The sequence below is a fragment of the Pinus tabuliformis genome, chromosome 4_1 (genome assembly GCF_031772625.1).
Source record: "Pinus tabuliformis cultivar Carrire ecotype Pingquan chromosome 4_1, CPIR1, whole genome shotgun sequence".
Taxonomy (NCBI): Eukaryota; Viridiplantae; Streptophyta; class Pinopsida; order Pinales; family Pinaceae; genus Pinus; species Pinus tabuliformis.
The window spans coordinates 860,395,779-860,408,422 of NC_142303.1; the positions used below are offsets into that span (position 1 = coordinate 860,395,779).

Genomic DNA, 12,644 nt, shown 5'->3' on the forward strand with positions numbered 1-12,644 from the left:
GCATTGATAAGCATGTATTTCAAAGCATCAAAGGATTTCTAGGTACATTCATCCAAAATGGAAGGGATCCCCTTCTTAAACAAGCGAGTAAAACCCTTGGTGAGCTCAGGGTAGTTAAGAACGAATCGACGAAGAAAATTAACCTTTCCTCGCAGGATTTGTAATTACAGCAATGAGGTACAAGGGGGGTAAGTTGACAATAGCCTCAAATTCTAAAGGATCAATTCAGATACCTTCGCAGAACACCACAAAACCCAAGATTTGACCAGTTTCAACACAAAAAATGAACTTGTTGAATTGATACAAATGTTATAAAGTCGATATGGTAGAAAGATGAATCTTAAGTGGTCTGGATGGTCATGACGCTTAGCAAAATGGGTTGGTAAGTTGTCAATATAAGGTTGAACAATGTGACGAATATCATGAAATGAATATGACATTGTTCTCCGGAAGGTAGCGCAAGTATTTTTTAAACTGAAAGGAAGCTTCCTATAGGAAAAAGTGCCCCACAGAAAGATAAAGGACGTCTTATGTTGATCAGTAGGGGAGATTTTGATCTGGTTGTAGCCACAAAAACTATACATAAACAAGAAAATCTCACTCCCAGCACACTCGTCAATGATCTGATCGATAAAAGAAGTGGGATAATTATCTTTTGGACAAGTGCAATTAATGTCACAGTAATCAATACAGCCACGAATCGTGCCCTGCTTTTTGGTAATAGGGACAATGTTAGACACCCAATATGTCAGTGGGATAGGATAGATAAAACCAACTTTTAAAAGCTTTTCCACTTCTAATTTAATAGCGGCAACCTTTCAAGGATGCACAGGATGAAGCTGTTGACGAACAGGATTTGCTCCAGGATAGGTAGGTATTTCATGCACCACTATTGATAGATCAATACCAGGCATTTCCCTGTATGACCACGCAAAGACATCTCGAAATTCTTTGAAAATTTGAGTGTAGTCCCTGATCTCATCAGGAGAACATGACACCCCAATATGAATGTTCTCGACAATTCTAGGTTTAATGGAAATATCAAGAGGCATGGTTACAATAATGTTTCACATATTACCCTCAGACAGGACTTCGTGCACCAATATAGGTGTTTGAAGTTTACGTGTTGGGAAATGAGAAACAAATGATTCAAGACATGATGACATCTCACCGAGGTTGGGAAGAAATGAAGAATGGCGATGGAGACCATTCCAAAGAGTTTCACCCAAAGACATAACCTCAATGATACTCTCATCGGTGGGGAATGTCTTGTTCAAAGGATTCAGAGAATCCAAAGAAACAAGCCAAGGAGATGACACATAAGTATCCAGGTTCATACTAAAAAAATCATGACTTTCTGAAGCAGCCATTGAAGCCAAGACAATTTCTTGATAGTCTTGCTCTAACGGACTTAACGACATAGAATCACCAAATAAATCAATTTGATCCGGGGTAGGAATAATCCAAGGATCCGTAGAAATTGAGATCATATTAATCAAAGTGACATTCAGAGGTGGGAGAGTAAAAGTACCCATTAAAGAAGAGTCTTTGAAAAGACCTTCCCCCACACTCTCATAAGGAATCTCAGTATTTACCACATATGGGACATTGTAGTTTGACGTACTGGAAGATAAAAAAGGCAGTTGATTGACGGTGATAATTTTTCCTTCGTCAGGAAAATGAAGCACCTAGAATAAAGAAGAAACCACACAAGACATAGCGTGGGTCAAACTTCGCCCAAGAAGAAGGTTGTAAATGAGATTTTCATCTACGACTTTCACTTCTAGTTCAATGATATTTCCTTCCAATGTGATCGACAAGTTTGTGAGAATAACATATGGATGGTAGCCTCTGCCATCAAAGGCATCCAAAGTGTTCGGGGACTGAGTAAGAGGAGGAGAGCTGATAGCCTTCCAACACGAAACATACATGATGCAGATGGAAGCACCTTCATTAATAACTGTCTGATGAATTGTCTTTCCTTTAATGAGAACTTGAATAAAAAAAAAAATATGATGAGGAAGATGAGGAACGTGGTTTTCAAGATGAAAGGTAATTAAACTCGAATTAGCAGGATCAATAATGCCTATAGTAGAAAATAATGATTTCCCCCATGTTGGACATGTTTGGAGAGCTTCCAAAGTAGACATCACCGCAGGTACTTGAGCTAAATCCTCAACAATATTATAATTCTATGCAGCTCCAACATTCATACTATAATATGATTTCCGAAGTACACCCTTGGGAGGTGGTTGGATTACAGACTCACTATTAAGACACTCAATATGGATTAGACCAGAATTGGATAGAGTGGAAGTAGAAGGGAGATCAATGACTTATTTCTCCATCATCTTCTTTTGCATATTTTGATAGTCCTTAGTTTGATTAGCAATCGAAATAGGCGATGAACCTTGCATCATGAAAACATGGGAACCAGAGGAGGCAGAGGATTGTGGTTAGTCTACCGACTATGTCTGTTGAGATGGAAAAGGTTATTTCAAAATAGTCAGAGTCTCTTTCAATAAGCGATTAACTTTAAAATGTCAGGGGAAATCCTTAATGTAATGATCTTCCTCACAAATGAGGAAAGGATATTTCAACTTGCACTTGGAAGCATCATCAACAAATGATTTGGGTGGATCCTATTTTGGGGTATCAATTTTGGCTTCATGTTTACCCTTTTTCCTACCTTCTGAGGCTTTATTTGTTGCGGTAGATTGAACAACATGTACCTCAGAGGTTTTACCTTGATTTGACGAATTTTTTGAAGGATTATTAGAACAAGTTTTTGAAACAGATTCCTACTTCGAAGAAGCCTTAGTGGAAGTATGAGACACTGAACCAATTACACCATCAACAGGTGGTACATCAAGAGACTTTGATGCATCCAGATCCAAAGAAGGTCTTGGAGCATCAGGAAACATCTCATACAACGTGCCAAATTGTGAATAGACTAAGTCTAGATACTCAACACATGAAATAGCTTGTTCTTGAGTAACACAACCACCCATAGATATATCCTTAGAAATCTTTTTAACGAATGATCATGTGAAACATTCAGTCAACAACTCATCAACAATCTCGAATTTGATGACGTGATGCCGACATCACCGTTCATGGATATGATGAGAGTTGTGGGTCACAGTATCTTGCTTCGGGGATGTGAGAAAATGAGTTCCAGTTTCATATTCAACCGGAAATTGTATGTGGGTGAGGAAGTCTATAACTAAAGAGTTAAAGTCAACATAGGTAGCTCGAGGCAACTCGATATACCATTTTGTAGTAGCACCTATTAAGGTTCTCTGAAAGAGGCGAAGACAGATAGAATCGTCAACATATGAATTTGAAGAGCACCATAAGTGATATGTCATCACATGGGCTTGCGGGTCCTCTTTAGACTTTCCTTCGAATTTAGGGCAATTGCTTGGAATTTTAGTTGGAATTGGAGGCCAGTAAGGTGAATGAAAAATAGGATCATTTGTGAGCCTCGATACATCAGGAAACTCCAACGTAGCCAATAAAGGAAATTATGGATTGAATGGCATGTAGGACCTTTGAGGAGACCCAAATTGTGGGTTCCAACCTTGTTGGTAAGGATTCTGCCCCCACAATGGAGGATTTTGTCCATACAGGATTTGATTTTTCCCCCACTGAGGGTTACCTTGACCATAAGGTGGATTTTGTCTAGGGTAGGTTTGATATTGACCTACCATAGTTAGTTGATAAGCATTATATGCGGCATACTGATTGTAATAATGTTGGACCTATTGACCCTGGACCTGAAGAGATTGGCCTTGCTGCTACAGGGGTTGACCTTGTGCCTCCAAAGACTGAGCTTGCTGCAGAGGTTGACCTTGCTGCTGCAAAGGTTGGTCTTACGGATACAAAGGTTGAGTAGGCTGCTGAAAAAACTGAGTTTGTTGCTGCAAAGGTTGCTGAGACTGCTACAAAGGTTGCCCCTCCTACTATAATAGTTTCCCTTGCTACTGCAACGTTTTACCTTGCTACTGCAATGGTTGTGCTTACTACTGCAAGGGTTGTTGGATAGTTCCTTGGGATTTACCTTGTGGGTATTGGTAATTTCCGAATAGAATCTGACCATATCCACCAGGAATAACAAAATGAATAGGTTGGACATAAGCTCTTACTTGAGGAATGTAAGAAGGACTGATCGAGGCTTGCAAACCATATGGGACATAAGCCTATTGGATTAGAATTTGAGCCATATAAGGTTGTTGATACTCAATGTTACCTGACCCAGATGGACCAACAGGGTTAGGAATACCACCAGAATAAGGTTGATTAAATCCAACCATGTGATTTTGTAATCCACTCATATTGGCTTCACCTAACACAAGAGGAATATTTGGATTTTTCCCCCAAGCGGTGGCACATTCTATCCACTTGATGGAGGGGTAGAAGAACTAACTGAAACCTGACCTGAAACAGTCGATTGTACCAGAAGGGTCCATTGAAATGATGATACAGGTTGTGATGCAATCGTAGGTTGAACGGGAACTAACATGACAACAATTTGTATAAAAGTTTGAGAGGTCACGTTTGGAATGAACATACTAGAAGTATGAAAGAAGAAGAATGAAAGAAGTTCGCAGATTTGAACGACACAGATTTCTCTTAATGAAGAAGAAGACTGACCTCACATTCTTGAAGAGATGTAGAGTCGGCTAAGCATCTCATCTCTATTTATTTATAAAAATGAGAACAGTCTTTCTATAGTATTTCACATCCTAAAGATGAACCTCCGTTGCTAGTTCAAAACGTCGATCAGAAAGAAACCTAATGCGATGTATCCAGAAGATCTACATAATGATGAAACTCGCGAAAACCTCAAAGAAAAAATAATCACACAATACGGAAGGGAGATAATGAAAGAAGTTCACAGATTTGAACGACACCAATTTCTCTTAACGAAGAAGAAGACTGACCTCACATTCTTGAAGAGATGCAGAGTCGGCTAAGCATCTCATCTATATTTATTTAGAAAAATGAGAACAATCTTTCTAAAATATTTCACATCCTGAAGATGAACCAAAATTTCTAGTTCAAAACATCGATTAGAAAGAAGCCTAATGCGATGTATCCGGAAGATCTACATAATGATGAAACTCGTAGAAACCTCAAAGACAAAATAATCACCCAATATGGAAGGGAGATAATGAAAGAAGTTCATAGATTTGAACGACACAGATTGCTCTTAACGAAGAAGAGGATTGACCTCACATTCTTAAAGAGATGCAGAGTCAGCTAAGCATCTCATCTTTATTTATTTAGAAAAATGAGAACAATCTTTCTATAATATTTCACATCCTGAAGATGAACCACTGTTGCTGGTTCAAAACGTCGATCAGAAAGAAACCTAATGCGATGTATCCGGAAGATCTACATAATGATGAAACTCTTGGAAACCTAAAAGACAAACTACTAGAAGTAGGCATGGAATTTGTAGACTAGATGGGATTTTTATTCAAAGACGAAGAACTAGGAGTTCCTAAAACTAACTGGGCTAGGGTTTTATAACCAGGTGGAAACATATGCCCACTAGTTTCAAGAAGTGTGTGAGATGGGACTCTTCCTATAAAAGGAAAGCCTTCTAGAGGAAATTCATACCCTTTTTCATCATCGACCTGAGGAGTATGAGTAGCGAAAAACTCCAAATGACCCAGTGAAGAGGTTGGGATTACACCCTCTGATTGCATAGATGGAAATAACTAGTGTCAAGGAATCTGAGATGTGCGAGGAGATAACTCCAAAGGAATATCAGGCTGATCATAAGGACACTGAGGAGATATCACAACAGAATTAAAGAACGGATTTGACGGATGAATAACAAGTCCCTACGAGCTCTCAGGGGTCTGTATAGGATTGTCAAGGGTCTTAGAATCATATTCTTGAGGTGACTAGGAACCCGATGGAGGTGGATGACAAGACAGGGGTTGGATACTTGGAATAATCCCAAGTTCAAAAACTTGATCTTCAAGTGACCAAGGAAGCTCCAGATGAAATCCTTGGGAGGACCCTTCAGTATCAAAAAAAGAAGGGGAACTACGAGATGAACTCAATGGTTCAACCATGATGACCTTCTCTCAAGAGCAAAGAAGGAAAGATAATTCCGTAAGGGCTTATTAACAATCTTGAAATTAACAGGGAATTACTTAATACTAGTACAAGAAGCAACTGATTAGGTTCGACATGTTTATCGTGGGAAGTTATTTTTAGAACAAAAACTTTCCCTTTTAATCTTTTAAGAGTCGAGAAAAGAACAAAAAGGTGACTCTAGACACTTTTATTGGTTTAGCGAGCTTGAAAGGACAAGTGCCTGATGATATTTTCAGATTTAAGGAGTCAGAAAAGATCAAAATGGCCAATCAGGTAACTCTATGGAAAAAGGAGTACCAAGTAACCATGAACTGCAATATACACCTTAGAAAATAATTTTACCAAGGACTTGATGTACGTGCAGGAAATATCCCCGAATGTTGTGTTCGACATATCACATTTACAGGGTGGTAGACTCGACTTCCTATGGATAAAGGTTTGCAACCTATGAGGGTCTCCCTTTATATACTCGATGGTATGGGGAGCATAAGTCCATGCTAGCACTGTCTAATTCAAGAGCAAACGATAACTACTGAGTTTTATAGACGCCGAAACATGTCTCTAGCCTAGACCACTAAATATGGGCGTTATTGTTTCAAATGCTCCTTAGATTAATTAATATATTTTAATGTTAATATTGAAATTATGTTTTGATTTCAAGGCCTTAACAATGTCACCTATTCCTAAAATGTAGCTAAATGATGAAATTGAAATCCTTTCATTCGACAAAGGCTACCTATTTAGGGAAGAGAAACACTTAAATCATGGATCAAACAAGAAACAATACATCAATGACAATTTTCCAATGCTAAATACAAAACATGAAATCTAATCTTTCATATCATAAGAAAATGTAATGCCAAAATAAAATCTTAAAGCGATCTACCTTAAGATATAATGATGATTTCTTTTTCACTTTAATGCAATCAATGTAATCTAGTGCAAAAGTGAAAAAGAGAATGCAAACAACTCAATAATCATGAAAATATCTTTCACATTAATGATTTTGAATGCAACAAATGCTTCGAAAACTACTTAAAATATAAACACTTCCACTTTCGCTTTTCGAAACACAAAATTCAAAGCAAATACTTCCTTTCTGTTCAATTGAAACAAACAATTTTGTAATCTATTTCTTGCCAAATGGAACTAAAGTGACTTTCAAAGAATCTACTCAATTCGACACTAATGAAAACGACTTAATACCCAAGAACCAAAAGTGGTTTGCAAAATACGTCCAAACACAAAAAGGATCTTTGAACAAGGGTAATTTATCTCTGAAGAGAAGACCAATGAGTGAATGAAGGATGACTTAGAAGTCGTAGAAACCCTAGAAGGAAAATCAAGATCCAAACACACTTAAACCAGATCAAGAGGAAATTGTAATCAGACAAACATGTCAAGCAAGACAAGGACACCAAAATCACACTGGTAAGCCACTGACAGAAGGTAAAATGCTGAAAATAAGAAGACAACCCCTAATTATCTTTAATGTCTGATATCATCGCAGCTGTTAAGAGAAAAGTAGTGATCATCACTAATGTAATCAACATATCTGTGTTGTCAATGCGAATATTAGGGAAAAAACCATGATGGTTGAGAAAGATAAAGAAAAAACAAATTTTTTTCAAGAGAAACACAAATTAAGAACCTTCAAGCAATTACTAGAAAGTGAAAATAGTTAAAGACAAGAAAACAACTCTGAGAATGTTTGGTTGGTTAAACTCATCACAAAAACAAGGTGAAGGATTGAATGGAAAGGATCATAGGCTCCCATGTGGAGTCACCATTTTGTTGTCTAGGTAAATCCTCTCTACAGATATAGATGATCCTTCCACCCCAATGAGTGGGTCTAGCAACCGAAGTGACAATCTACTTGACACTTTCCTAAGTTACTATTGAAAAGAGAAACGAAGAAGATGACAAATCTCATTCTGACACTATTTCGATATCCTTTGTTGAAGATCTTGAATCACTTGTGTGATAGTCTCGTTCCTGCTGCTCTCAGTGTTTATGCACCTTCACAAGAGATCAAAACAAAACAAGGCATGCAAATACAAATAGCATATTCAAAAGCAACCTACTTAACTAATCAAGGAATGTTAAGCTAAATGATACATGAGCATACACATTTAGGAAAAAGAACCAGCAATTGTATATTAGTAGAAAATAGAGGGAATAATACAACCAAGCCTTGATGTTGATAATCTCTCCTTGAATGAATATCTAAGTCCATGTAAGCTCTCCAAGCACTCCTTATGCAAGCCAAATGAGTAGCATATAAGCATAATCTTAGCATAAGGGTGCAAATAGGCATAGACCAACCATTTGGGAATGGTAGAGGATGAATATATAGGTTGGGAAAGGGAGTTAAGATCTCTCCAAAGATAGGAATAGGTCCTCATCTCAAGGAGGTAGGTCATAGGGATAAGATCAAGAGGTCAAGTTGGGAGAATTCAACCTCATCTATGCTAAACAACCTCCAGCTCGCCGCTTTTGAAGCTTCTAGATCACGAAGCTTCTCATCCTCTTTGGGAAAATTTCCTTTTTGGGATCATCATGGGTATACAAGCGAACAGAGTGATGCCATCATGGGTCAAGTACAGTGCAATAGGTGATCATCATTGTTTTTGGTCTCATAAGAGAGATGATCCTAAAATTAGGGTTTTAGAGCTATTTTCTCCAAGGGAAGCTCAAGGAATTGTCCAATCAATGTCTTAGGAAGGGTATGAGCTACATATATGAATGAGTACACTACATAATGGTCATGTTTCAGGCACTTTGAGGTATGTCATGGGGAAGTGTAAGAGGTGTGATAAAACACTATGTAACAAGGGTGGAGTTCAAGGATGGATTGAAATTTTAGAGGATCAAGAGTAATACCATCTTTGGACAGGATGAAGCCTAATAGATGTCCAATAGAGATGAAAAAGAAACACTTTAGAGGATTAAGGTGAATGTTATACTTGCGACATCGTAAGAATACAATGCGTAAATCATGGAGGTGTTGTGACCAGAGTCTAGAATGAGCAGTGAGGTCATCGAGATACGCAAGGATAATGTGGGTCAAGTCATGAAAGCAATAGGACATGGCCTACTGAAAAGTGGCCCCAACATTCTTTAAGATGAATGGCATGACCTTGTATGCAAAGGTTCCCCATGGACTAGTGAAGGTAGTTTTTAACTGATCGACATCACAGATACGAATCTGATTGTACCTAGAGAATCCATCCATGAAGGAAAGAATCTCATGCCCCACACACTCATCAATGACCTGGTCAATGAAAGGTGTGGGAAAGTTGTCTTTGGGACAAGCTTTGTTTAGATCATGAAAGTCGGTGTAGACATGAATGGTGCCTTGTTTTTAAGAACATGAACTAGATTAGACACCCATGTGGTGTATTCGATGTAATAAATGAAGACTGCCTTCTTGAGCTTATCAATTTCAGCTTCGTGGCATCACACTTGGAAGGGTGAAAAGGTCGTTGATTTTAACAAACTTGTATGGCATTGGGTGAAGAGTTGATATGATGTTAGACAGTGATGAGATCAATTCTAGGAATTTCAGAGTAGGACTAGGTGAAAACATCACGGAATTCCTTAAAGAGCTTGGTGTAAGCTTCAATTTCTTTTGGGGTGCAATGTGCCCCCAAGGCAATTTTTTCTTCAACCCTTGGTTTATCTGAAATGTTGATCTTTATGGTGGGGGAAATATTGTAAATATTCCCTTCTTCAAAATAATCAGGCTTAGGAAAGGGATTTTTGAACCAGTTGACTTCACAAAGTTCATAAGAGATAGATCTAATGTAGCTAGTCAACTATGAGGTCAAATTGACCAACAATGTTATGGTAAAACTTGGTCAAGCATCCCTATAGTGAATTCAAGTCAAGTCAAACTTCTACCTTTCATCCCTCTCTAGTCTTCCTAGGCCAAATTTTGGCCTCCCAGAATATGCCCAGAAATACGTCCCTGCTACCCAAAAAAATATGCCCAGAATTTCAACCTTCTTAGAATATGTTTCCCATAAATTTGCACTCCTACCCAAAATTTTCCCATAAATTCACATGAGTGAGGTCAAGAAATAGAGAGACATATACTAGATATGAATTTGTAATTCTTGGTCCTTCTTCTCCTTCACTTGAATGCTCAAAATATTACTTGTCTTATGGGTAATTGAATGGTGCCTTGAGGAGGAGGTTTAATGATCTACATATACTAATATCCCTATCTGAATGGGGTGAGTGTTCACTAGGGTTAACTTGACTAGAGGGAGGACAACTTGACTAGTTTGGAGCCGAAGATTCAAAATTAAAATTTTGAAATTTTCTCTTTAAAATATGATATGAAGAACATGTGTTATAATAATTCTTTCAAGGGCTAATCAATAAAAATGACATGAAGAACATATCTTACACTTAACTTATAAATTTCAAGGGATAAATTATAAATTATGAAGACCGACCATAGCTACAAAATTCAACAAATCTCTGGGGGATCCAACAAAATTGTGACCTGGATGAGGCCCTACATGTGAATAAAGAGGCATAAAAATTAGAAAGGCTAGATTGGGGCAGATGGGTTGGATAATGGCCTTCATTTGAATATGTTGGAGATTTTCTCCTAAGTGGGACAACATGCATTAATAAGGGATTACAAGTTGGCTAGAAATTGACTATGTGAATAACAATATCAGAAAGAAACAACTGGAATGTTGGTAAGAACAACAATTTGAAATAATAAAAGGGAGGAATTTGGATAAAATAATTCCTTTAGCCATGTTGGAAACTACTATTTCACTTATATGTGTGTTTTGTATAGGTTCAAGGACTTCCCTTAACTTTGACATTATTAGCATATTTGAATATGTGTGGTATGTGCATGAACATGTTGATGAACAAATAACTGAATGCACAAACAACCATTGTAATTGACATGTTGTTTTCAGGGATCATTCTTTTGGAAGAATGATTGATTATACTCATGAATTTGATGCACATACAAATGAAAATATTTGCATAACATAATAGGGCTGTCAAATGAGATTCCCAAGTGTATTAGAAATTAATTGAGCAAGAGGAAGCCTTGCTAATATATTATTTTATTATCATGAGATTATAATACTCATATTATGTTATGGTTGTGAACAGGGAATTTTGAAGGTTATTTCAACAAATAAAGAGCAAGGTGATCTATGGTATGTTGGGACGAGTGTGGACAAGTTAAAGAGACCATAAATCCGATATTTTGGCTATGGGTGCATGTGGAAAAGTGTGGTAAAGTAACATAGGATATAATTCACAATCCATAGAGGTAGATGACCAAGATTGGGGGTTGTTTGGGCTAATATTGGGATAGGTAGACAACGGGGTATTGGGGGTTGTTTGAGTGTGGGAGAAGTTATGGAAGTGAATATGTTGTGTAATGTGTGTATGTTGTATAATGTGTATATGTGTTTATGTTGTATAATGTGTATATACTTTTTATGGTATTGAGATAGGAAGGTATGAGACTGCTTGGGTCTGTGATGATTTTGGGACAGGGGTATGCCACTTTGGATTGGGGGCTACCCGAGCCTATGATGTTATTGGGATAGGTATGCCACCCATGAATGAAGGTTGCCTAGGCCTATGATAATATTCTTATCGATAGAATACTACTGGGATTGGTAGCGCCCATATTTTTGGTAAATTGAATGGGATTATTTGAAGCATATACACCATTGGGTGCTTGTTGGCTTTGGAAATTGATCTAGTGCATGGGAGTCAAAGATTGAAGATCGCGTGGAGCACCTCCACCACTGGATGCTTGCTAGGTTTGGAAATAAATCCATTGTGTGTGAGTATAAGACTAAAGAACATGCGATCACCTCCACCAATAGATGCTTGCTAGGTTTTGAAATCAATCTAGTGTGTGTGAGTAGAGAACTAAATATTTCATCAAGCATGTCCAACATAGGATGTTTTTGGGTTTGGAAACCATCTTAGTGCATGTGAGTTGAAGGTTGCATGGAGCACTGTGAACATTGTTGAGTGGTAGTTGGTCTTGGAAAATCACTTGGTATGTGTGGATCAAAGAAGTAAGAACCAGGGATAAGTATCAATTGTTACATTTTATTTAATGATTTCTACATTATTTCCATGAATTATGATGATTTGGATTATGGAATAATTGGGTTTTGTTGTAATAGAAGTAAAATAAAATTGCAGGGTTCATGTCATGAATAAATCTTCTAATGAGGTATGATTTAATTTATTGCAATTTCCTTATGATGAGTCTCATGAATAATTGTACATTGTGATGTAGGAAGGACATTAGACTACCTTGTTTGGGGTGAATGAAGTTAGAAAAAAATTTAAACAGTAGCAGCTAGAAGATGGAAAAGTGCATAATAGCAAATAGGGCCATTGTGGTGACATGAGAACCCAATATTAACCGTTGATTTCCATGAAGAATGCCATGGCATATATGAATTGTGTTAAGGAAGGTAAATTCCTTAGTTATGAAACTCTTGCGATGTGAGCAAATG

At 37.5% G+C, this 12,644-nt stretch overlaps 1 pseudogene; it reads left to right on the plus strand.

Annotated features, from left to right (window-relative positions):
• Positions 1-3,733: 3,733 nt before the first annotated feature.
• Positions 3,734-12,644, plus strand: part of LOC149178920 (subtilisin-like protease SBT2.3 pseudogene) — an 84,907-nt pseudogene continuing 75,996 nt past the window's right edge.